This window comes from Mauremys reevesii, linkage group 14 (genome assembly GCF_016161935.1).
Source record: "Mauremys reevesii isolate NIE-2019 linkage group 14, ASM1616193v1, whole genome shotgun sequence".
Lineage (NCBI taxonomy): Eukaryota > Metazoa > Chordata > Testudines > Geoemydidae > Mauremys > Mauremys reevesii.
Genome location: NC_052636.1, coordinates 36855412 through 36881582, shown reverse-complemented (window position 1 = coordinate 36881582; position 26171 = coordinate 36855412). Strand labels below are relative to the sequence as shown.

The following is a 26171-nucleotide window of genomic DNA, read 5'->3' as shown; positions in this document are numbered from 1 at the left end:
CCCGTGGGGGAGACTTTCCCAGGGGGGCCTAATTTGGCCAGGGCCCCTAGTCATGGGCCCCACTGTCCCCTTGGTGATGCAAGGTTTGGGGAGGCTGAGCCCCCCCGAGCCTCCATTACAAGCTGCCCAGGCTACCTCTGCTCAGTGGGTGGCCAGTCTCCCTGTGTCTCTGCTGTTCGTGCGGGGGAGCCCGGCCGGCCTTAGGGGTGGGGCCCCCGGCAGCCGCCCAGGGCTCCAGGGGGTCAAAGGGCACCGTGTGGCCGTGCAAAGGTGCGCACTGCTCTCCCCTGCCCCAGTGCTCCTCCGTGGGCCCCTCTGTTTCTTTCCTCTCCGTTCTCTGCTCCTTCCTTCAATTCCAGAAACCTCCCTTGTGTGTCAGATGGTGCAGTGACGACCTCCCCACCCCAGGCCTCTGGAGCAGGAAGATCCCAGGAGCTGAGGATGGATCCAGGGGTGAGTAGCCGGCAGGAAGGAGTCGTAGCAGCTCTTCTGGGAGCGCAGGGGAGGAATGACTCCCCCTTCGCTAGCTTCTCCCCGTGGGGCTCTGGGGAGCAGGGAGGGTTGGGTGATAAATTCCTGTAACCCTTCTGCCCCTCTGAGTTGGCAGAAACAAGGGCCGGGCTCAGTATCTAGCGGTTCTGTTTCAATAACACAATGCAAAACTGGCTCGAGCTACCACCCAGTGACCTGGAACAATTACATACCACCCCCCCGGGCGCCTCTAGGAGGCAATACTTCCCCTCTCGCAAGCAGGGAGTCTGAGCCGCTCCACTCCACCAGCCATTCCATGAACCACTCCAGTGGTCCCTGCAAACTGCTCTGCTGGGGCAGCAAAGAGCCACCAAAGGTTCTGAGGGCTGGAGAAAAATGCCTTCTAGGGAGCTATTGAAAGAGCTCAACCTGTTTAGCTGATCAAAAGAAGATTGAAAGGTGACTTCATTAAAGTGTTGAAGTGCCTTAATGGAGAGAAAAGATTGGGTAGTAAAAGGCTCTTGAATCGAGCAGAGAAAGGCCTATCAACACCCAATGGCTGGAAGGTGAAAAGAGACAAATTCATATTACAACTAAGGCACAAATATTCAACAGCGAGGATGATTCACCACAGGAACAAGCTACCAAGGAAAGTGGTGGATTCTCCATCTCCTGATGTCATTTCATGAAGACTAGATGCCTTTCTGGAATGTGTTTGCCCCAAAAGTAGCTCTTGTGTCATACAGGAGGACTGTGATATGCAGGGGGTCAGATTAGATGCTCTAATGGTCTCTTCTGGCCATAAAGTCAACTAATTTCTGACAAACCGAGTGCAGCATTGGGAGCAGCGTCTGATGTTTCCCTGTCTAGCCGGCTTGCTGCCTAGAACGAACGCTCCTTGAGTGGGGTGATCCACAGGGAGCAGCTCAAACCTCCAAAGTGCCTGGCCAGGGGCAGGACATTGGCCCAGCAAGGGAGGGGTGTGGCAGTGACATCACAAAGGCCTTTGGCAGGACCTCAGACTATTGGTCAAAGGTGGTGGGGAGGTGGTGACCTCACAGAGCGATGCTGACATCAGCCAGGCAGGACAGGGGCGAGGGGCCAGGGAAACCTCAGAGACCCCTGCGGCTTTGCTGCAGCAAGTCTCCTTCTCCAGGTCTCTCTCTCAGGACTGAGAGAGTATTCGGGTTCACTGACGTGAGCACCAGGAGGAACCTCTTTCGAGTTTTCTCCTTCCCTTTTAGTGATTTTACTAGAAAATAGCCGTCCCTGTTTAGAAGGTAAGAGTCTCCTCGGGGTTTGAAATCTGTTCAGTCTGATCCATCTGGTGAGAGTTGAATTTTGGGTGTGGAAAACACGAACTTAAGGAGGCAGAATTTTATTGCACACCTGGGATTTTGTCCCTTAGAATCACTGGGGATATTAGGGTTTGTCCTTTTTGTTTCACCTCTTCCTCCATCCCTCCCTCCCTCCCTCCTTTCTCTTCATCTCTTGCTTCCTTTGTCCTTTCTCCTGTTCCCCTCCCAACATCAGGTTTTTTTTCTCCTGCTAATAACAGCTCACGTTAACTGATCACTCTCGTTATAGTGTGTATGGCAACACCCATTTTTTTCATGTTCTCTGTGTGTATATATATATTCCTACTGTATTTTTAACTGCATGCATCCAAGGAAGTGGGTTTTAGCCCACAAAAGCTTATTCTCAAATACATTTGTTAGTCTCTAAGGTGCCACATGTTCTCCTTGTTCTTTTTGCAGATACATTAATGGAGGTTAAGTCCATTAATGGCTATTAGCCAGGATGGGTAAGGAATGGTGTCCCTAGCCTCTGTTTGTCAGAGGGTGGAGATGGATGGCAGGAGAGAGATCACTTGATCATTACCTGTTAGGTTCACTCCTCTGGGGCACCTGGCATTGGCCACTGTTGGCAGATAGGATATGGGGTTGGATGGACCTTTGGTCTGACCCACTATGGCCATTGTTATGTTCTTATGAAGGGAGGGGCAGAGCCCCATGACAGAGTTTCTGTAGTGTAGTGGTTATCACATTTGCCTAACATGCAAAAGGTCCCTGGTTCAAAACCAGGCAGAAACATGCTGGCTTATTATTTCCCAGCTCCTAGTGGCCTGTCCCTGCTGTTGTAGGAGCAGCAGTGATTTCTATGCTCAAAAGGTCTGTTATACTTCCCTCCCCTCGCTTTTGTCTCCTCTCCTCTCTGTATCAGAGGGGTAGCCGTGTTAGTCTGGTTCTGTAGAAGCAGCAAAGAATCCTGTGGCACCTTATAGACTAACAGATGTTTTGTAGCATGAGCTTTCGTGGGTGAACACCCACTTCTTCGGATGCAAGCAGTGCATTCTCCCTCTCTGAATGCCTGTGAAGTGGCTTTCCTCCCTCCCCTCCCCTCCTGCAATGCTTGTGGGATGAATAGGCTGGTTGAACAGCTGGAAGAGCAGAGGAGTTCCTAGATAGACAAGGTGTCTGGGACTCTCATTAGGCAGCGATCACACACCCAGAGCATGGACACTGCCCAAGGTGGAGTGTGACCCACCAGATGCAGCCAAGTCATCTCCAGTCACAGGCCATGAGGAGCAGGTCCGTAAAAGGGGAAGGGGCCCTGTGCTCAGGAGTCACTCACAAGCTTGTACCTCCAGTGAATGCCCTTCGCCCCGACCGCCTGGCCAGTGGTTCGCTGCATTACATTCCATCGTGCCTCGGGAAGACTTACGTTCATCGCACCGTCCATCGCGGCGCTGGGGGACACTTACCTGGAAGAATTCTGACATCCCCAGTGCCGAGCCAGTCCTGGGAGCGTGAGAATGACACCCTCCCCTCTCCCCCGCTTCTTTTGAGCTTAGCTGTCAGTATAATAAACGTGCTGCTTTCTGCCAAACTCTGGGGGGTCATTAGTCCTCCCTACACTTACTAGCTGGCCCAATTTTGGGTAACAGAAGCAAGATTGCTGGGTCTGTCATTGTACCAAAGGGGAAGATGGTTGTTTATAAAGGGAGGGTGAAGACTAAATGCAGACAATGAGAATGGGATTTGAACCCATACGTGCAGAGCACAATGGATTAGCAGTCCAGCACCTTAACCACTCGGCCACCTCATCTGAGCTATCAAAAAGTGGACAGGAGGAGAAATCTAAGGCCGGCAGAGATAGCGACACTAAGGAGTTTTTAAATACTAAGCGTAAGCAGGGGCTGAATGAGCTCCCGCCTCACATCTAGTGAGGAGCTGGGGGAAGACTTCAGGAACAGGCCGTGCTTGCATAGACACCCCTATTCTGCCTAGCTATGCAGCATGATGGGGCCGCTTCCCCAAAATGACCAGTTTGGGATGGTGGTAGGTTGCAAATCACTTTAGGATTGAGTGGAATGAAATGTTATTCTCCTTCCTGTACGAGTGAAGGGAGCAGAACGTACCTAGGCCGTCCTGACGGAGGGGTGGGTGGGTGGGTGAGGAATCGCTTTCATTGGACGGCAGAGAAGTGATTGAGGATGTCACCCTAACCCAGTGGTCCCCAAACATTTCACACTGCGCCCTCGTATCCATGGCTGTGGCCCCTCGGAAGCCGCGGTCGAGAACCGGGGCTGGGAGTGGGGCCGGTGCTTGCTGGGGAGAGGGGTGCGGACAGGGGTAAGGGGGTCAAGGCCGGGCTGGGAGCCAGGGGCCTAGGCTGAGGGTGGGGTTGGGGAAGAGCTGGGACAGAGTGGGGCTGAGTGGGGCTCCCTCCCTGCCCTCCATGGGGGCTGGCTCAGGCCCTGAAGTGCCCCCATGAATGTTCCTCTGTGTCCCCCTAGGAGTCACGCCCCACATTTTGGGGACCACTGAACCCTACTCGCTAAGCAGGGGCTAGTGATGCCAAAGCCCAGGGAAAGGGAGAACAAGTGCGGGGGCCCCAGCACCGGAACCATGACCCCCCCACACTTCTGTGTGTGGCTCTGCCCCCTTCCACCCACGGCCCCACCCACTGTCACCTCTGTTCCACCCCTCCCCCCACTGGCCCCACCCTGTCACTCCTTTACCCCGGCCCCGCTGCGGCCCCGAGACCAGAGAAGCTCTGTGCCCCTGCTGCAGCCCCCAGCCCGTAGCAGGGAGTGGGAGCTCCTCCAGCCCTGGGGCCGACGTGGGGGAGACTTTCCCATGGGGGCCCAATTTGGACAGGGCCCCTAGTCATGGGCCCCACTGTCCCCTTGGCAACGCAAGGTTTGGGGAGGCTGAGCCCCCCCGAGCCTCCATTACGAGCCGCCCAGGCTACCTCTGCTCAGTGGGTGGCCAGTCTCCCTGTGTCTCTGCTGTTCGTGCTGGGGAGCCCGGCCGGCCTTAGGGGTGGGGCCCCCAGCAGCCGCCCAGGGCTCCAGGGGGTCAAAGGGCACCGTGGGGCCGTGCAAAGGTGCTCACTGCTCTCCCCTGCCCCAATGCTCCTCCGTGGCCCCACGGAGGGTGGGGGGAGCGAGGAGCAACACTGTGATCCCTGCGTCCTGGTCACTTTCCCCACCTGGGCTGGGCTGTGAGGGGAGCATCAGAAGCTGCTGCTCTCTGCCCTCCCCTGACGCAGCCCGGCTGAGGAAAGTGACCTGGATGCAGGGAGCTCGGATGACGTCCCTTCTCGCCCCCCTGCCCCTGCTAGGGAAGGCTGCTGTGTGGTGTCTCCATGGCTGCACTTTCAGTGATGCAGGTTTCTCTCTCCCATTGTTCCAGGGGCATCCTACTAGATAAAATTGAGCAAGAAATGCTTCCCCATGGTTTTTAGGATTGGAATTGCTATTTTCAACAGCAATTGCCATTTTTTTTTCTAGTTTTCTTTGTTTAAAAGGAAGACAGTGATATTGCATTGGCAAATTCCCCATAGAAAAAAAGAATAATAAAGGCACCTCAACTTTTCCTCATTTATGGAGGACAGTCTTATAATATGGATCCAGATCTCCTCCAATCACACAAGCTGAAAATTGTTCCACTTTACTGCAGTTCTGTAACCATGCGGGAACCAGTCCTGTCTGTGTTCTGTGCACATCCAAAATTCCTGCTGAATGACCCGCCCTGGGAGCAAGTTACCAGTGACCCAGGGCTGGGGCAGCATCGTGTGTGTGTGGAGGAGAGCCCAGAGCTGGGGCAGCAGGGGGGTGCGGGTGGGGGGGGACAGAGCTCAGGCAACAAGGGTTATGGGGGGGAGCCCAGGGCTGGGGTGGGGGCAGCCAAAATTTTTTTTCCTTCAGGCAGCAAAAAACCTAGAGCCGGCCCTGCCTCCACCCACCGTGAGGTAGTCAAGAGCGGATCATTATTATCCCTACTCGAAAGAAGGAGAAGCTAAGGCTGAAAAAGGAGAATTGACTTGTCTTAGGTCACACAGCCAGTCAGGGGCAGAGTTGGGAATAGGACCCAAGAGCCCTGATTTTCAATATACCTGCCCCTGGAAATTTCCACTACATGCATCCGACGAAGTGGGTATTCACCCATGAAAGCTCATGCTCCAAAACATCTGCTAGTCTATAAGGTGCCACAGGACTCTCTGCTGCTTTTACAAACTAACCATCAGATCTTGAATTTCAGACATTGAATGACCTGAATAAAGTGCTCTGTGATGAGCTCCAGACCAACAACAGTGCACAGGAATTATTCAGCAAGTATTTGAGGAGAACTGCAATGTTAGAGAGAATCATGAACTGCTCAGAGACCATTAATGCAGAGAAGCAACAAAATTCATCAAACATAGAACTGGTTCTGACTTATTTCCTTGGTCTTAAAAGAGACCAACAAGGATCTGAGTCTCCTTCCTGTCAATAACCCCCTGCTCAGCCAATCAGGGTAGAGACTGCGGACGGGAGGCTGAGGGTTCTCACCAGAGAGCCCAAAGGATGGTCCAGGTCACTGGTGGGGATCACGGCCCGAACACTATTTTAGCCCAACATTTTTGGGTGGACCTCCCACAGTGGGAGCTGCAGAGCACTCCCCTGCAACAGATGAGTCAGACTGAACAGGTTTCAAACCTCCAGGAGGCTCTTACCTTCTAAACAGGGACGGCTGTTTTCTAGTAAAATCACTAAAAGGGAAGGAGAAAACTCGAAAGAGGTTCCTCCTGGCGCTCACGTCCGTGAACCCGAATACTCTCTCAGTCCTCAGAGAGAGACCTGGAGAAGGAGACTTGCTGAAGCAAAGCCACAGGGGTCTCTGAGGTTTCCCTGGCTCCTCGTCCCGGTCTTGCCTGGCTGATGTCATCATCTCTCTGTGAGGTCACCACCTTCCCACCGCCTTTGACCAATAGGCTGAGGTCCTGCCAAAGGCCTTTGTGATGTCACTGCCACACCCCTCCCTTGCTGGGCCAATGTCCTGCCCCTGGCCAAGCATTTTGGAGGGTTGAGCTACTCCCTGGGGATCACCCCACTCAAGGAGCGTTCGTTCTAGGCAGCAAGCCAGCTAGACAGGGAAACATCATATGCTGCTCCCACTGCTACACTCAGTTTTTCAGAAATTAGTCGACTTTATGGCCAGAAGAGACCATTAGAGCATCTAATCTGACCCCCTGCGTATCACAGGCCTCCTGTATGGCACAATAGCAGGTGAGGGTGGGGGGCTGAGGAAGCGAGTGGGCAGCCAGTGGTGGGGGCAGGTGAGCCGGCGGCTGGCCCCAGTTCACCTCCACTCCACCTCCTCCCCTGAATGCCCCACCTCGCTTTCCCCCTCCCCCTGTTAATGAGCTGTTCGCGCAGGAAGCCTTGGAGGGAAGAGAAGCCGTGTGGTGGCTTCGCACTCAGGCCCAGCAAGGTAGAGACGGAGACGAGGTGAGCTGGGGCAGGGGGGCCGCCCGCACCGCAGCAGGTAACCTGGGGGGGGCACTGGGGAACCGCTCCCCACCCCAGCTCACCTACCTTCCGTCTGCCTCCCTGGGCCTGAGCACGAAGCCACCATTTGCTTCTCAGCCCTCCCAGGCTTCCCGCGCGAACCGTCAAGGGCAGGGGTTCCAGGGGCCGTCAGGGGACAGGAAGAGGGGTGGTTCGATGGGGCAAGGGTCCCAGGGGGGCCATCAGGAATGAGAGGAGGGGTTGGATGGGGCGGCAGGGGGCAGTCAGGGGACCGGGAAGGAGGGTAGATGGGGTAGGGGTCCCGGGGGGGTGTCAGGGAATGTGGGGGGTTGGATGGGGCAGGAGTGGGCCACAACCCCCATGTGGGGTGAGGAGGGAACTGGTTGTTAAGATTTTGGCAGCTCATCACTGGCCAGGGGGGTGGGAGGCTGAGGAGGCGAGCGGGCGGGCAGTGGCGGGGGGGTGAATATGCGAGCCAGGGAGGGGGGAACGGAGGTGAGCGGTGGGGCAGGTGAGCCGTGGGGGGCTGAGGAGGCGAGCGGGCGGGCATTGGCAGGGGGGCAGTTGAGCTGGCGGTGGGGGAGGAGAGGTGAGGAGGCGAGTGGGCAGGCAGGTGAGCCGTGGGAGGGTGGGGGGCTGAGGCGAGTGGGCGGGTGAGCTGGCGGCAGGGGAGGGGGGGTGAGGAGGTGAGCAGGGGGTGGGGGGCTGAGGAGATGAGTGGTGAGTCAGTGGCTGACCTGTTTTGCTGATCTGGTCTGGCTCCCAGCCCCTCTCCAAGGGTTGCAGCTGTCTGGAGGTGCTGCCTTCCTCAGTCCCACCTCATTCACTCCACAGAGCAACTGATTACCAAGTGGGGGGAAGATCTTATTCTACTTCTAGCAAAAAGACATTTTCCTTTTACCTTAATTATACTACCTTAGGGGCCCCCTATAACATATTAGCAAGGTTCATTACTGCTGTTTTGGCAGGGCAGTGCTGGGGAAGGAGGGTTTGTTTCCACGGGGCAGGCGGCACTTGGGGGGGATTGTTTCGGGGGGCCTGGGCAGCGCTGGGGGCGTTGTTTTTGCAGGGTGGGCGGTGCTGGGGGAGTTGTGTTTTGGAGGGGCTGGGCAGTGCTGGGGGGGGGGGGAGGTACAGTGGGATTTTCAGCCCTCAGGTATTTTATTTGGAGTAATATTGCCCTCACCGCTTTACGAGTTGTGCAGGCCTGGACTAAACCACAGCCTCGGGACTCAGCATTCAAGTATCCTGTAGTCTGAGCTTCGCATCTGATACATTCCCTCATTGGCTACCATTGTTTGCCCAGCATGGAAGTGCTTCTTATCCAACAAGGCAGCCAGATTGGGACCCGTAGGCGCGGAATGGCTCTGAAGGAATCAGCTGTTTCTCTCTGTGCTTCATGAAACTTTGGATCCAAATGGTAAAAGACAGTTGTGCCCAATTTAATCATGGGGTCCTTCAGGAGTGTGACCAATGCCACTTAACTAGGGAGCAGGGTTCTAAAAATAGTTTACCTGGGCCACAGCTTCCATCTCGGGGGTGACAATCAACCACTAGTACCTGCAATTTCTACCTGAGCTCTTGTGAAATCTTTGACCTTCCTTGGAGTAATTTTATACTTCTCTGGTGTAGAATTCTTCACCAACTGCACAACAGATCAGTAGTGACAGTGAGGTATAACTCCCCCTACTATGCCTTTTTATTTCTTTAATCTGGTGGCACAGATTTAAATTAGGGATTAAATTCAGGTGCGGCTTAGAATCCCTGTAAGACAACAAATGTCAGGTCTCTATTAAAAATAGGTATCTTTCTGCAGCTCTATCACATTCAACATGGATTTCATTTTCTACACATTTGCAGCATCTCCCAGGGGTGAGCTGAAGAGAAATGTCACTTCCATTTTTCCCATCTCTACCTAGCTAGGGATTGCATTTCCCAAATAATAGGCAACATGCAGCTGATTAGGAAGGAGATCTCTTCAGGAACAACCTCCTGCAGGGCCTGGGCCACAATGGCTTTGGTAGCCAAATGCATGGGTACTTTGCTTAGTTATAAGTTATTTACGAGTGAATCCTCTTCCCAGCCCTTTAGAAAAAATATAGGCCTAAGAAGCTAAACAAAAGGGGGATTGGGATGGTGATGAGGAATCAGGGTAAATCAGAGGGATTCCCTATGTTCTTCTGCTGTTATAGAGGAGAAATGACATTTTCCCCTATCCCTGCCTTGTTCCTGCCCTGTGTTATAGTTCAATATATTTTTAGTGAGAAAAATGGTAGTAAAAATATCTGCTCCCCAGCACAACCTGAACCAACATCAGAGCAACTGGGAATGAAACAATTGGTTCCTAAAGGGGGAACTCGATGACTAACAATTGCTGTGAAATGGGGGAACAGTATAACCGTAATGCTCAGGGTTTGTTTAGACCAGGGAAAGTGATGGAGTTTAGGTCAGGTCACGGGGGAAGCTAATGCCAACCCCTGCACCTGGGCTGCATCTGCACAACAACTATAATTGTCTTTTTACACCAAGATGACTAACTTGAGCAGCCAATGCCATGTACAGAACCTAGTGGATGGAAGGCACAGGTAGTTTTTGCCTCAGTGTAGCTTGTTGGGTGTGACGATGCGGTCCTGGCGGGACCCAACTGAGAGTGCCAGTTCAGGACCAATTGCTTAAACAGGACAGTTACAGCCCTGGGCTGGGGTTTTTCCACCTGTAAGGCAAAGCAAACCAGCCAGCCAAAGAGGACTTTGGTTTCACACCACTGGCTAACCACGAGTCACACAAGCAATTTCCTTAGACACTCCAGTCTCCCAGTATCCCCACCAGTGCCACTCATCCTGGGGATGAATGGTTATGAAAACCAACACCCCAATAAAAGAAAACGGTTCTCTCGATCCCAAAGAATCAAGCCCCAGACCCAGGTCAATATACACATCAGATCTTACCCACAAATCATGCTGTTGCCAATCCTTTAGAATCTAAAATCTAAAGGTTTATTCATAAAAGGAAAAAGATAGAGCTGAGAGTTAGAATTGGTTACATGGAGTCAATTACATGCAGTAATGGCAAAGTTCTTAGTTCAGGCTTGTAGCAGTGACGGAGTAAACTGCAGGTTCAAATCAAGTCTCTGGAGTACATCCTCCTCTAGGATGGGTCAGTCAGTCCTTTGTTCAGAGCTTCAGTTTGTAGCAAAGTTCCTCCAGAGGTAAGAAGCAGGACTGAAAACGAGATGGAGATGAGGCATCAGCCTTTTATAGGCTTTTCCAGGTGTAAGAACCTCTTTGTTCCTTACTGTGGAAAATTACAGCAAAATGGAGTCTGGAGTCACACGGGCAACTCCTTGCATACTTTGCTGAGTTACAAGATATATCTGCCTTCTCTCCATGGGTCAATGGTCCTTAATGGGACATCAAGCAGGCTAGGCAGAGCTAACACCAACTTGTCTGGGGTATCACCCAGAAGCATAGCACAAGTTTGAAATACAGACAGCATAATCATAACCAGCAACCCATAACCTGGTCTTAGACACCTCATATGACCCCCTTTACATAAGATTTGGTGCCACTACAGGACCTTGGTTACAACCATGTTCTATATGGTCCCAGATTATATCAATAACATCACCTGGAGCTGATGAACATTCCTGGCTGGAGGGACACACACTCCTTCAATTCAAAGGGAAAGGAGTTGATAGAGAAGATCACAGGACTGACCCCAAAGAAGGGTGAGCTACACAAGCCAGAAGCAGGAAACTCATCTGGGGGAGCCGAGACACCACGGTGAAGATGGTGCAAAGATCACTATGACGGAATTAACAAATGTGATTAAAAAAAAAATCTTTGGTCAGTCCTAGTCAAGGCGTTTGTGGATTTTCAGATGTCTAATAAGGACTGAGCTGTAACCGAAGCTTTTACCGCACTCAGAGCATGTGTAGGGCGTCTCCCCTGTGTGGATTCTCCGATGTCTGTTCAGGGCAGAGCTCTGCTTGAAGCGTTTCCTGCACTCAGAGCATTCATAAGGTTTCTCACCGGTGTGGATTCTTTGATGTGCGACAAGGTTTGAACTCCGATGGAAGCATTTCCCGCACTCAGAGCAGGAGTAGCATGTGTCTTCCAAGTTGATTCTCTCACGGGTAATAAGGTCTGAGTGGCTACTAAAGTTTTCCTCTGTCCTGTGCAGAGTCTCAGAGGCTTTTGCTTTTTCTGGGAGTGCACGACTCCCGGAATCATTCCCTTTGGATCTTCCTGATAACATCCTATGTGGTTCTACTTTCTCAGCATCTTCCTATTGGGGTTTCTCCTCCTCATTCTCAGTCACCTTCCCATCGCCTGATGGGAGACGGAGAGAATCCAGACACAGGTCACTCCCCGCACCTGAGAGAAAGGAAATCTCTGAGAGAGGAATGGAAAAAGGGATGAACAAACCAAAATATGTGCAGGAGAGATCAATCCTATCAGGAGCTGATTTTCCCCAAACCCTTCCCCAGAGGAGAGAGGAAGGGATCAGTTTTGATCCACATCTCACCAGAACACTCAGGGGAAAGTGAGATGGGGAGGGACCTGCTGCCAGTTGTCACTCATGGCTTCCCTCCTATTCTGACTGACATCTGCCATAATGATTCCACATCTGCAGGGAACAATCTTGAACTTGGAGAGCTCACAAGGTCTTTGTAGGGCATCCCAAATGTTTCCTGCATTCACAGACAGTTTTTGAGTTGGTTTAACCAATTCCTCACCTGTGCAGGCAGCTCTTGGGAGCACTTTTTTTCCTCAGAGCCCTGGAGGTCTGGGACCCACGGCTCTTCCCCTTTTTCCAGCTGAGAGATCACATCAGGTCTGGAAACTGGAAACCCTACTGCAGGCAAAGAAAACAAGGGAGGTCAGTGGAATTTGTGGGATACTTGTCACAAGGAATAGTCCATGGTTTTAACCCCAGCTCATTTTTAAGCAGTAACATCCCAAGGCCAGCTTCCTTGGCTCAAAGTGGCAGGAGAATTATTATGATTATAAATCATATGAATTACCTTAGTGCCTAAGGACCCACTAACAGTGGGTCTCCATTGTGCTAGGCACAGTACAAACCCAGAATAGTAGCTGGGCCATGCCCTGAAGAATTTACAATCTGAATAGACAAGACAGACACAGAATGGGGGAAGGGATAGACCCCACTGTTAGAATAGAGATATTCAGGCCTGTCTGTAAAGCCTATAGTTTAAGAACTTAGGGGTATTTTTATCACTTAGCTACTTACAGGGGTATAAAAACAAAGAAACAAAATCACTGTCTGTATTTGTAAGGGCCTTCTCTTACTGTGACCGTCTGAGGCCTTGTTCTTAGGCTAAGGCCTTTGGCTAAGCAGCAGGGGCAGCCATAAGCTGGGAAGCGAAAGGTCACATCCTCACATCCCAAACCAGTCACACTGAAATAAGGTGCTATTGGGCTGTTAGGAAGATGATCCTGTCCCGACAGTGCCTATCACCACCAGATAAAGAAACAGATCTTAAGATGGTTAAAGAAAACTTAGTTTGACAGCAGCCGGTCTGGCAAGAAATCACTTCTCAATGGTTGTGGTTGTGAAACCCTCATTTCTGTATTGTTCTATCTTTATGGCCCCCACTTTTCCATTGTTAATCTGTCTGATTCTGTAATTGTTTCTCTCTGCTGTACAGTTAATTTTGCTAGGTGTAAGTTAATTAGGGTGGTGGGATATAATTGGTTAGAGAAGCATGTTACAATATGTTAGAATTGGTTCGTTAAATTTCAGTAAAATGATTGGTTAAGGTATAGCTGAGAATATTACTGTATAAACAGGGTCCAACAGGAGGGGGAAGGGAAATTGGAATCATGTTTGTTAAGGTGTGTGGGGGAAACAGGAACACAGGCAAGACTCAGCTGCATCAGAGCTGGGAAGGGGGACACGGGATAAACGCTCTGCGGCGTCAGAGCTGGGAAGGGAACGCTGGGGAACAGACTGTATCAGTAGATCAAGATAAGCCCGACTGGTGTGAAGGGCTTCGGAATATGCTTCCTTGGAAACTAACCCCAATAAACATGGCATTGTCTGCACTTTGGACTTCTGGTCTTTTGCTGCTTCCTGTCTGCGTGACAAGACCCAGGGAAGTGGGAGGGTGAAGGGAAAACCTCTAACAAAACGGACATGACCTGATAACCAAGAGGTGAGCCTTAGAGGAAGGTTTTAATACACTTTGGAACAGATCAGGGATTCCCATGAGGACTGATGAGGGGCTGATGGTAAATACGCATTTAGATCCTTTTCTTGTTGTGTATCTTTTCCCCATAAGGCTGAACCTCTGGCACTGTCATGGATCCATAGGATCTGTGCAATGCCCTGGCTTGTAAACAGTCCTTGGGAGGTGCCCCTTGAGTGCACTAGACCCCCAAGGGCTCCCACTCTTCCACAAGGACAGGCCATGTAGCTTCAACACCTGAGACTGAGCCTCTGGCTTCAACACTCCTACTTCAACCTGTGAGCTCTGCCAGCAGGTCCAGCTGAACGACACTCCTGTTCAGTGACTGTTCCTCAGTCAATGCACCTCAGCAAGTTTTTGCTGTGACACTGGGCAGACTTTTAAAACATTGCAGGGTTTATTAGTCAACCGAAACACAGCATTGGAAAGTCTTTTCATTAACACAGAGAAGCAATGAAGACAATATAGTCCACACTGGCCAATGCCCTTGAGCCAGGCTGCTGTAGAAAACAGTTTGGTTTCTTTTCACTGTGTCTGTCCATTTCTCTTCACTCTGGCAAAGCTCCCTGTGTCTGTGAGCCCAGTTCTTCCTGCTCTCAAAAACATAACGAGTCCATGTGTGCTTCACTCAGCCAAGCTGAGATCCTCCCACGGACAGGTGACAATTATTCCCTTGTCTCTGTCGGGTATCCCATTGATCTATGTTGGCCCCAGCCAGTCCTTAATGACCCATTCATATCACCCCATGACAGCTACGTGACAAAACACCTCACGTCTCCTGCTCTTTATAATCACAGCAATACCAATCACAGCAGGAAACTGAGGTGTGTATTGGCATCATACAAGTATCACCAAAAGTCCCACCTCTGTCTCAGACAGACACACTGCTCACAGCCCCTGGAGAGAAAGCAAAGCACAGGAACTGGCCATTAGTCCAGCAAACACAGTGGAGGAGAAGCTGCAATCCTCACACACTGGTCAAAAAGGAGAGGCAGGTGGGTCCCTGCCCATAGAGAGGGGCTGGCTAGAGGCCTGATACCTGAGGGGCCATTCCTTGAGCAGACCATGGAGGCAGGTGAAAGGCTTCGCTACCCCAGAACTGTGACATCGCAAAAGCACATTTTGGGGAATTAGGAAATCTAGTGACTCAGGTGTAATGGGAGGGAGAATTAAACTCCCCCAGTGGGAGGAGAAGGCTGGGGAATTACACACTAACATTCAGGAGCAACAGCCTCTAATTCTTCCGGAAAAGGAGAAGGTCAGAAACAAGAACTGGGCCACGCAGCCTCAGGAGGGACAGGCTCAGAGATCCAAGGAGCCTGGAGGGAAGACAGCTTGTGGCTGCTGCAGATGGGGAGAGGGGGGACAAGACTCTCTCCAAACTCTCACTCTTGTTGACCCCGACCTGATTTTACGATCTATGACCCAGTCTCACGTCTTGTGGGCAATTTCATACTCGCTAGAGGTAAGATGTCATGATCAGAGAATCGCTTATGAGCTTGGACCATGTGTGGAGGGGCAAGGAGGTGAACATAGATAAATGGGTTATTCAGCTTGCTACAGTTAAGGGCCTTATATTATGTGGAGGATTTGTGGGAGAAGTTCTGCTGAAGTCTGGGATTTACCTGACCAGGCCTAAGGAGAGAATCCCAGGTCAGATATTTCGCACCCTCATTTTGACAGACTAAGGAGTAACTACAAACAGGTGGAATACGCCACAGGATTCTGAAAGAAGGACGTTTGGGGTGGGCTTTAGCAATTAGGTTGCTATGCAGGATCTCAGCAGTTGGACACATTTATATATTGGGATTATTAATAACTAAGTGATGTAAATCATGAGTATTAAGGCTTGATGCTAAATTATGGACTTCCCAAAGGTCACATATGGGTTGGGGCAGCTATTGACATTATTGTAATCAGAGCAAAGCAGCAGATGCGGTATATCGCCATCCTATTACCATAAGGAAGTGGATAAATTACCTCTCCTAGTGACCATTTTTTCATTTTGTCAGGTCCCCGAGACAGTGTAAACTGAAGCAGGGCCTCCCTTCTGACGGGCTCCCTTGCCCCTCGATCTTTGTTTCCATTGGTGTCATAACTTGTACGTCCGCACAGTGCAAGCCCCTCTTTACTATACTGATCTTAGTCTAACTGTTACGTGGATTGATCCTTGCCTGTGATTTCAGTTATAACTGTCTGTATTTAATCAAGTTTCTGTGTGTTTCACCAAATTTCATCTCCTCCATTAACTGTGAGTAGCCATGTACAAGGGTGAGCTGTACCCCCAATACGTCATCTTATAGGTGTAAAAACTGTACAGGCTACACCACCACCCTGTGACATCATCAACAAAGTGCCCATTTGTGCCTGGGTAGGGGCCCTGCTCTGGGAGGGAGGATGCAGCAAGGACTCAGGATCGGTGGCCGGGGTCGCTGTGCATAGGAGATGGGGAGGTTATGTGAGGAAGGGGGTAATGAGTGGGAGAGGGAGGTCAAGAGTTAAAATAATAATATTTGGGGAAAAAAATGTATAATAAAGTGAAACTGAACAGAAATAAAACTGGAGTGTAGGCTCTAGAACAACAAGGCTTAGGTAGGGATTCAGGGTTAAAGGTCTGGGATCCCCCACAGCTCCAGATCCCCAAACCTCTCCTCCCTCCCACTGACCCACCCAGCCCACTTCCTGGGTGCCCTTCCCCCCACACTCCCCTCCGCTTCTTCCCATTACTCTCAGCCGGCACCACCTCCCGGCTCCTTGGGAGCTTCTTGTGTTCCCTCCTCGTCTCTCACAACCTCATCCCTCCTTTCTCCATCTTAACTCTAACTCTGCACACACCTTCCCCATGTCCAGACACCCCAGAATTAGCTACTCCCCCCACCCCTTCTCCTTGTCTCACATGGCTCTGTTCTCCTTTCACCTTTGGGCTCCTGACTGACAACATTATACTCTCTTCTATCAAAAGATGAGCTCATCTGACTGTCACACAAGCCCTGCATCGGTCACACACCTATTTACTCAATTTAGAATTCTACAGGAGGCATATTTTCCTCTTAAAATGAGGAAAAGGCATGAAAGCTACAGTGATTAATGTAGCCAATAAGGATGCATTAAATGCAATTTTAAAATGACTGATGACAAATGTCTAAAAATTATTCTAGTGGGTGGGAGATGAGGCAAAAAACAGGGGGCAAGGAAACTTGTCAAAACTTCTATGACAAATGAAGGTATAAAGTTATTACTGCTCAGGTTCTTTAGAGACCCCACAGCTTGTAATGACCAAGGTAACAGGACTCCTTACCCAGGGAGGTCACAGTCTCATAGTTCTCCTGCATTACATCCCTGTAGAGGGCTCTCTGAGTGGGGTCCAGCAGAGCCCCCTCTCCCCTGGTGAAATACACAGCCACCTCCTCGAAGGTCACCGGCCCCTGAAAGAGCAAGAGCCCAACACTCAGGACCTGCTGCCCCACTCACAGCCCCACACTCATGGGGGAGAGGAGCCAATCAAATGGAAGCTCTGGGTGGCTCACAGGCAGAGTCCCATCCCCACCCCGCTCAGAGCAGCCAGGAAACGCCAGGGGGAGGGGACGAAGCGAGAGCCCCTTGTCTCTCCCAGCAGATCCATCGCCCCCCACTAGCCACAGACGGACACAGGAGATGGAGGCCCTGGCAGGTGCAGGGAGAGCTCGCTGGCAGGGAGCCCAGCGCTGTTCTCATTGTGAAGAGCTGGACGGGGCCAGACTTAGTGGGGGGCAGACGACATGACGGTCCAGGGGGGCCTTGCTGAGGGGGTTCCTCCAGCAGGGGTGTCCTGTCTCTCCTCCCGCCACTTCTCTTCAGCTGTCTGCCCCTGCAGCTGTTCCTGCAGCCCTGCCCCCCCCCTTGGAGCTGCCCCCGGCCAAGCTGCTCCCAGGAGCCTCCTGTGCTGTGCGGGGGAGGGGGGGTGGCCCCCACCCTCCTGCCTCTGTGCCCAGTCTCTGCTGAGCTGAGGTGGGGGGACAAGATTCTGTGCTGCTGCCTCTGGGTCAGGAGTGGGGGCTGCTGGTCCCTGCTGCCGTGTGAACGAGCCTTCGGACTAGTGAGTGCCGCTGGGCTGGAAGTGACAACGGGTGTGTCTCACACTCCCCCCCCACACACACACACCCCACCACAGACACTTCAGTTACTGTTGTTACTTCCTTTTACTTCCTGTCAAAATGCGCAAAGTACATGTAGTCTCTGTAATTTTATTCTTCACGTTCGGTCAGGATGACAGTGCTGGTAGTTTAGCTTTAACTGGTCTGCGCATGTCATCATTTTATTTCTGGCTTATGCTTATGCTGAAATTCAGTTCTTTGAATTTCTAAAACGCCTCACCTGGCCTGGCTGGAGTAATTATCATTATTACTGTTATTGCCGTATTGTGCTTTGTCATTCGTTATTGAAATGGTACTAGCAAATAACAGACTGTACATTTTGCATCAAATAATAGAATGTACATTTTGCATACACTTACCTTAGCAGGGCTCATTTAAAAAAATAATTAGCTCAACTCAAAACTTTAGACACTGCAGATGAAGATCACTTATCTTCAGATTGTATTTTTAGTCTGTGACAAAGCAGGGAGTGGGGAGGATTGAGCTGGGGATGTTGCGAGGGAGTTTTACTGGGACTGTCTGCATTGGGGATGGGATATCAGGGTGTGACTTCACTTGAGGGACAATAGCTGAGCATGTGACCTGAGCCCAGAAGAGGGATGAGGCCAGGTGACACCTTCTGCCCGGGAAACTGGACAAAGACTGGAGGAGGAGCCGGGGGGTGTGGCTGGAGGAGACGGCTGGAGGGTTTTTTTCAGTGACTTAAAATTTCTTTGAAATAAATGCAGTTCCAAGTATGATACTGATAGCAGTGATGGAGTCAAATGTTAGTGAGTCGCATACATGATTGTGATCAGTAAACATAAAGGCTAAAATAACTAGAAAATAAATTCCTGTTCTTAATAAAAGAGAAAAAACCTTAATCACGTATATAAAATTAAATAAATATGTTGTCCGTGGAGTGAAAAACAATTGACTAAAATAGAGGAGATAATGGCAGTAACAGAGTGTGTCTGTTAAATAAAATAAGGTGCAAAGTATCCAACTTGTGTTTCTGATACCTGCATCAAACTCCAGAACTGATACCTCACGGCTTGGGATAGGGAATATCTTCCTGTATTATCTGCTGATTGTTCTAAATTTACTTTTAAATTGAATATGTGGCTGTAATTGGAGTCAGTATATATTTATCTTTCTTTATATAACAATTAGATACAGAGCTCGTCAGTGAATTTCTAAATTATTTTCTGCAAAAAACTCTCCAGTTTTCAGGTGCCTCAGTAGCCCCTGGGATCACAGTTAAAGTTGCCCCCTCCCCAAAATCTGAAGTGGCCCCTGGTGAGCCAGCAGCGGCCACAGGGCTGCAGGGTATCTGGGGCTCCAGCAAGATGCAGCCCCCGTGTGAGCGCGCAAAGCTCATCTTGAGCTGCAGGCAGAGCGCCGGGCACCACAGGCCACAGCAGCAGTGTAGGAGGAAGGGTGGGAACGGCAGCCAGTGATTTTAGTTTACCGTTCATTTATTGTGTGGTGTTATAAATAACTAACACATTATGTCACATAGAATCACTGTATGCTAAATAGAGAATCGATTGATCGGTCTGTAACGAGAATAACCATGTATTAGGTATCTACGTAAATAGGGCTGACACGCAAGGCCTGTAGGCTGAGACCTGCAAGATTTTAGCTTCACTGTTTCAGGCCTTGGAGCTAAGAAATGCTGATATAAGTAAATGACCGAGGAATAACCCGATGCCCTAAGATTATGGGAAAAGAGGTACCAAGTGGTAACAGACTGAACAATTAGCCGGAAGATTAATTTTAAATAAAAAAATTCTGTAAAGACACCTCTGTTTCCAAATGTGCCTTAACCACAGGACACAGGTTGTGTGTCAATGCTAATGAGGTATAATCAGATTCACGTTATATAAAGGGGGAGGTTTCAGAACAGGCTTTAGTTCATGTCACATCACAATTCCCCCAGGATCTTTCCCTGCACAGACACAGCCTAGGCTCTGCCATGCTGGGAACATGCTCCAGCTCTTTATTGCCGGGGAGACCTGGCCCCTCCTGCCAGGCTAAGCCCACAGGGAGATTTTTCAGCCTCCCCAGTAATAAAGTCTCTGAACAAAATGCTGGAAAGGAGCAGAACCAAAGGGGCTGGGCAGGCTCCATAGGGACACTGGCTCCTCCCTTCCCCTCCTGTGCGGCCATGTCTTGTCGCTGGCAGAGATCGCCCTGTCTGCGGGCTCCCCCAGCCAGCACCTACTAACCACCACCCACGCTGGGGGAGTGACACAGGACAGCAAATTCCACCTACCCAAGGACAAATTGCTGCAGATAAACGGGCTGGGTTCACATCCCAAAGCTGAGGAAAATTTAAGAATTACAGAGAGAATAGGGCAAAATAAGAGACTAGAGAATCAATAAATTTAGGGAAAACGAGGGAATCTCCTTGGATTTTCTAGCCACATGTGGGGAGGGGAGAGAGAAAGGGAAGAACCAGAGAGAATTGTTCTCCGGTTTTGAGATGGAAAGAAACGGCACAAACAGGAAAAGGATGCGAGTGGCTCACCCCCGTGACCATAGGCGTGTGCAGCACATTTCATTAGGGTGTGCACCCAGGGAGCCCCGCCCTAGCCCCACCCCATCCACTGCCTCCCACTTCCTGCCCCCTGGCTGCCCCCCTCAGAACCGCCAACCCCCCCTTCTCCTTGTCCCCTGACTGCCCCCTCCTGGGACCCTGCCCCTAACTGCCCTCCAGGACCCAACCCCTATCTGAGCCTCCCTGCTCCTTGTCCCCTGACTGCCCCCTCCTGAGACCCCCCCCACTGTAACTGCCTCCCTAGGACCCTACCCCCTGCCTGTCCCCCTAACCCTTATCTACACCCCCACCCCCGGACAGATACCCGGGACTACCACACCCCATCCAACCACTACCCGCCCCAGACAGGACCACCTGAACTCCCGACCCATCCAACTCCCTCTGCTCCCTGCCTGCCCCAACCTTGCTTCACCCCCTACCACCGACAGACACCCCCCGAACCCCCAACCCATCCAACTCCCCTGTTTCTTGTCCCCTGATCGCCCCTCCAGAGACCCCCACCCTCTAATCACCCCTCAACTATCCAACCCCCCTCCCCACCTCCTGGCAGCTCTGTCTAGTGGCTGCTCCCACCCACACACTCAAAGTGGCAGAGGAGGTTCCCTCTCCTTCAGGGGGAAGGTTGCCTAGTGGTTAAGGCACAGGACTCAGGCTCAGGTGTTCTGGGTTTGAGTCTCTGCTCTGCCACAGACTCCCTGCTTAGCCTTGGAAAAGTCACTTCACCTCTTGTGCCCTAGATCCCACCTGCCCAATGGGGCCAACACTGACCCTGCCTCCTGGGCTAAATCCATTCGTGGGTGATGGTGGGGGGGGAATGGAGATACCAATATGGGGAGATTTGGGCTGAATTTCTCCACAGCCGGAGAGTGGGAGCCAGCTCCACAGGGGGGATGGGCGCGAGAGGGGCTCAGGCCAGCTCCACACAGAGGGGGGTCAGGGCTTCAGCCCTGCAACTTGTGCCACTAAGGTGGCTGGGGCTCCCGAGCCGGAGACTTCAGCCCCACATCTTCTGCTAGGGTCCGGGGTTCTCCTCCCCGCCCCAGGGTGGCTCTTCTTCCCCTCCATCCCCCCCACCCCCCCAGTGCAGCTCCTGCAGGGGCCCGGGGCTTCTCCCCCCCTCCCCAACCCACTCCCCCCCCCCCGCGTGGCTCCAGCCCAGTCCAGGGCTTCTCCTCCTCCCCCACAGCTCGGCTCCTCTCCCGCCCCCCCTGCCAGTATCTAGAGCTTCTCCCCCCCTCCAACCTCCCCCTGCCCCAGCCCAGCTGGGCTCCCCGGGGCACCCGCCGCTGCTGTGGCCGGAGCCGAGCCTGGCGGGCAGGGAGCAGCGATTCACGCGGGGGCCCTGGCAGAGCCCCCAGCCTGAGCGGGGCGGGGCAGCCCCAGGGGAGCGGGGGGGCTCTGCTGCTGCTGGCCCCGCCCCACCGACCCCTGGGGCTGTTTGGGGGGGGCTCACTCAGCCCCCCAGGAGCGGGGGGGGGGGGATCAGCTGAGCGGAGCCTGCCCAGCAAACAGCTGATCGCAGCTGCGCCCAGGCCGCCTCCGGGGAAAAGCTCCGCGGAGGAGGCGCCACAAGCTGCCGGCAGCGGGTCAGTCCCGGGGGGAGCCGAGCACCCGCCTGCAGCCGCCGCAGCCTCCCCCACCTCCGGAGCCCCCACGGGAGGGGGGGAGCAGCCTCCCAGGCCGGGGCTCAGGGCATTGGGGTGCCGGGGCTCCCCCCATGCGCACGCCTGGGCCCGGGACACTCACACACACACTCTGCCCCGGGGCTCCCCTGGTGCCCAGAGACCGATCAACCCCGCCTGCCCCCGCCCTTCCCCGCCTGCAGCTCCGGCCTCTCCTCCCGCCCCGCCAGCCGCCCCCAGGGGAGCCCCGGGCCCCAGGCTCTGTCCCCACCTGGAGCCCAGCGGGGCCGGGGGCAGCTCCTGCTGCAGCTGAGAACAGCGGCTCCGCTCCGGCCCGGGCGGCTCCAGCGCTGCTGGCAGCAGGTGGCCACCAGTGAGCAGCTGCTGAGCCCGGGCTCCTGCGTCACAATGTGCCAGAGCCCCGCCCCAGGGCTGTGCCAGAGCCCCGCCCCCAGGAGCTGCCCCGCCCCGGGCTGTGCCAGAGCCCCGCCCCAGGAGCTGCCCCGCCCCGGGCTGTGCCAGAGCCCCGCCCCAGGAGCTGCCCCGCCCCGGGCTGTGCCAGAGCCCGCCCCAGGAGCTGCCCCGCCCCTGGGCTGTGCCAGAGCCCCGCCCCAGGAGCTGCCCGCCCTGGGCTGTGCCAGAGCCCCGCCCCAGGAGCTGCCCCGCCCCCGGGCTGTGCCCGAGCCCCGCCCCCAGGAGCTGCCCCGCCCCTGGGTTATGCCAGAGCCCCACCCCCCGGAGCTGCCCCCCCCCGGGGCTGTGCCAGAGCCCCGCCCCAGGAGCTGCCCCCCTGGGCTGTGCCACCCAGCCCCTTGAAACACCCCCAGCGCTGCCCGCCCCGCAGACACACACCCTCCTCCCCCCGCGCTGCCCCCCCGAAACAGCTGTGGGCCGAAAAGGAAAGTTTGGGGGAGGGAGAAGAAACGGCCCCCATAGGGTGACCAGCTCTCACCATCACACCCCTCTTCACCCCCTAGCCCCCCGCTGGCCTGCTGCATCTCCTGATAGTCAGTCCCCCACCCACCACTCACCTCCTTTCACCTCCTCCCTCCCCTGCCAGAAACCCCCGTGCCGGCCCCTAGAGCCCCTGCTGGCTCACTGCTCACCTCTGTGCCCACCTGCCACTTGCCCACCCGCTCGCCCACCTGCTCTCCACTTGCCCCCTCACCCCCCCCATATAAAGCCTCATTCAGAGACCCAGGGGGGGGTCACTATATCACTGCACCCCGCAGTCACTCACTGCAGCACCAAACATTAAACTGCTGAAAATGGCGCCCCCCTCCAGCCACCAACTTTTTGGACTAGAAAGCTTTGCCCCAGACATCCCCTTCAGAAGACATCCCCAGACGGGCTGAGGGATACTGGTGTGACCTCACCTGGCAGCCCCCAAAGAAGGAATTGGGGGGACTAAATGGACAGGCCCCCTCTCTAGCTGAAGCCGGCAAGGGAGGTACGTGGATCCCACTAGAATTTAAAATGAAAAGTGAGGGCGGGGAGGCTCTGCTGGACCTGGGCAGCTCTAGATACAGCACCAGGCACGTAGGAGGATTTCCACTCCTGAGCCATGGAAACAGAAATTGACTTTTCCTTTCCATATTTAGCTAATGTTCAGAAAGGGAATCTAGCACCTGCCTTCCAGATTTGAACACCTCAACATTCAGGAGGGCTCCAGCTCAGTTTGGGCAGCTGTTACTTCATTTCTCCCAAATCAAATATGCTGATCCACTGTCATTTGCTGTAGAAAAAGTAGGATAAAATTGAGCAAGAAATGCTTCCCAGGGGTTATTAGGACTGGAATTGCAATTTTCAACAGCCATTGACTTTTTGTTTGTTTTTGTTTTATTTGTTTAAGGAAGACAGTGATATTGCATTGGCAAATTCCCCAGAGAAAGAAAGAATGTAACAAAAGAATAATAAAGGCACCTCAACTTTTCCTCTTTTAGGTGAGACAGTCTTATAATATGCATCCAGATCTCCTCCAATCACACAAGCTGAAAATTGTTCCACTTTACTGCAGCTCTGTAACCATATGGGAACCAATCCTGTCTGTGTTCTGTGCACATCCAAAATCCCTGCTGAATGACCCACCCTGGGAGCAAGTTACCAGTGACCCAGGGCTGGGGTGGCAGGAGAGTGCAGGGGGGGGGGGGGAAGAGCCCAAGGCTGGGGTGGAAGGAGAGTGCAGGGGTGGGGGGGGAGAGTCCAGGGCTGGGATGGCAGGGGTGGGGGGGAGACCCCAGGGCTGGGATGGCAGAGGGGTGCAGGTTGGGAGTGGAGAGCCCAAGGCTGGGATGGCAGGGGGTGTGGGTGGAGGGAGCAGAGCCCAGGTCTGGGGAGGCAGGGAGGTCCAGGGGGGAGCCCAGGGCTGGGGTGGGGGCAGCCAAAAATTTTTTTGCTTGGGACGGCAAAAAACCTAGAGCCGGCCCTGCCTCCATGCACCGTGAGGTAGGTAGGAGCGGATCATTATTATCCCTACTTGAAAGAGGGAGAAGCTAAGGCTGAGAAAGGAGGCTCTTACCTTCTAAACAGGGACGGCTGTTTTCTAGTAAAATCACTGAAAGGGAAGGAGAAAACTCGAAAGAGGTTCCTCCTGGCGCTCACGTCCATGAACCCAAATACTCTCTCAGTCCTCAAAGAGAGACCAGGAGAAGGAGACTTGCTGAAGCAAAGCCACAGGGGTCTCTGAGGTTTCCCTAGCCCCTCGCCCCTGTCCTGCCTGGCTGATGTCAGCATCTCTCTGTGAGGTCACCACCTCCCCACCACCTTGGACCAATAGGCTGAGGTCCTGCAAAAGGCCTTTGTGATGTCACTGCCACACCCCTCCCTTGCTGTGCCAATGTCCTGCCCCTGGCCAGGCACTTTGGAGGTTTGAGCTACTCCCTGTGGATCACCCCACTCAAGGAGCGTTCGTTCTAGGCAGCAAGCCGGCTAGACAGGGAAACATCAGACGCTGCTCCCAATGTTAAACTCAGTTTGTCAGAAATTAGTCGACTTTATGGCCAGAAGAGACCATTAGAGCATCTAATCTGACCCCCTGCGTATCACAGGCTTCCTGTATGACAGAAGAGCTACTTTTGGGGCAAACACATTCCAGAAAGGCATCTTGTCTTCATTAAATGACATCAGGAGATGGAGAATCCACCACTTTCCTTGGTAGCTTGTTCCCGTGATGAATCATCCTCGCTGTTGAATATTTGTGCCTTATTTGTAATATGAATTTGTCTCTTTTCATCTTCCAGCCATTGGGTCTTGTTATGCCTTTGTCTGCTCAATTAAAGAGACCTTTAATACCCAATCCTTTCTCTCCATTAAGGCACTTCAGCACTTCAATGAAGTCACCTTTCAATCTTCTTTTGATAAGCTAAACAGGTTGAGCTCTTTCAGTAGCTCACTAGAAGGCATTTTTCTCCAGCCCTCAGAACCTTTGGTGGCTCTTTGCTGCCCCAGCTCCAATTTCACACCATCTTTTTCAAATGAGGACACCAAAACTGGAGGCAGTATTCCAGTATCAGTCTCACTGATGCCGTGTCACCTCCTGTGACATTATTGACATAATCTGTAACTGTATAGATCACCGTTGCAACCACTGTTCTGTATTTGCAGCCAATATTGTAGAAAGGTTGTCGTGTAAGGGGGTCTATGGAGAGGTTCTGATTGGCTGATTATAACGATGCTATCTCCAGATGTGTATCATTTTTGTAGTTGACGTTATGAATATTGGCTCTATGCTGCCTGTATTTCAAACTTGTGTTCTGCTTCTGGGGAACACCTGAGGTAAGTTGGTGTCAGTTCTGCCTAGCCTGCTTAATGGCCCATTAAGGATCATCAGCTATACAATTGACCCATTGAGAGAAGGCAGATACGCCTTGTGACTCAACAAGGTCTGCAGGGACCTGCCTATGGACAGAACTCTAAGGTGTTTCTGTGCCACGTGCTGGACAGAGTGTCCTTGGGACAAAGAAAGCAAAGACCACATGGCAAGAGGCTAGAAAAGGCTGATGCCTCGTCTCCATCTTGTTTTCAATCCTGCTTCATGTCTCTGGAGGGACTTTGCTACAAACTGAAGCTCTATACAAAAGACTGAATGACCCATCCCAGCTGTGGATGGACTCCAGAGGGCTTGGCTACACTTGCAAATTTGCAGCGCTGCAGCAGGGTGTGAAAACACACCCTCTCCAGCGCTGCAAATTGCGGCGCTGCAAAGCGCCGCGCTCCCAGCGCTGTACGTTATTCCCCACACGGAGGTGGAGTACGGACAGCGCTGGGAGAGCTTTCTCCCAGCGCTGGCGCTTTGACTACACTTAGCGCTGCCGCAGCAGCGCTACCGCGGCAGCGCTTTGAAGTGTAAGTGTAGCCAAAGCCAGAGACTTGATTTGAACCTTTATTCCATCAC

The 26171-nt window shown here is 52.7% G+C and overlaps 2 non-coding genes across 2 annotated transcripts; one reads left to right on the top strand and one right to left on the bottom strand.

Annotated features, from left to right (window-relative positions):
- The first annotated feature begins 2491 nt into the window (after positions 1 to 2491).
- On the top strand, positions 2492 to 2564 carry TRNAV-AAC. Its single transcript has one exon. It is a non-coding gene; the product is annotated as a tRNA-Val (tRNA).
- Positions 2565 to 3497: 933 nt separating this feature from the next.
- On the bottom strand, positions 3498 to 3579 carry TRNAS-GCU. The gene has a single exon. It is a non-coding gene; the product is annotated as a tRNA-Ser (tRNA).
- Positions 3580 to 26171: the final 22592 nt, after the last annotated feature.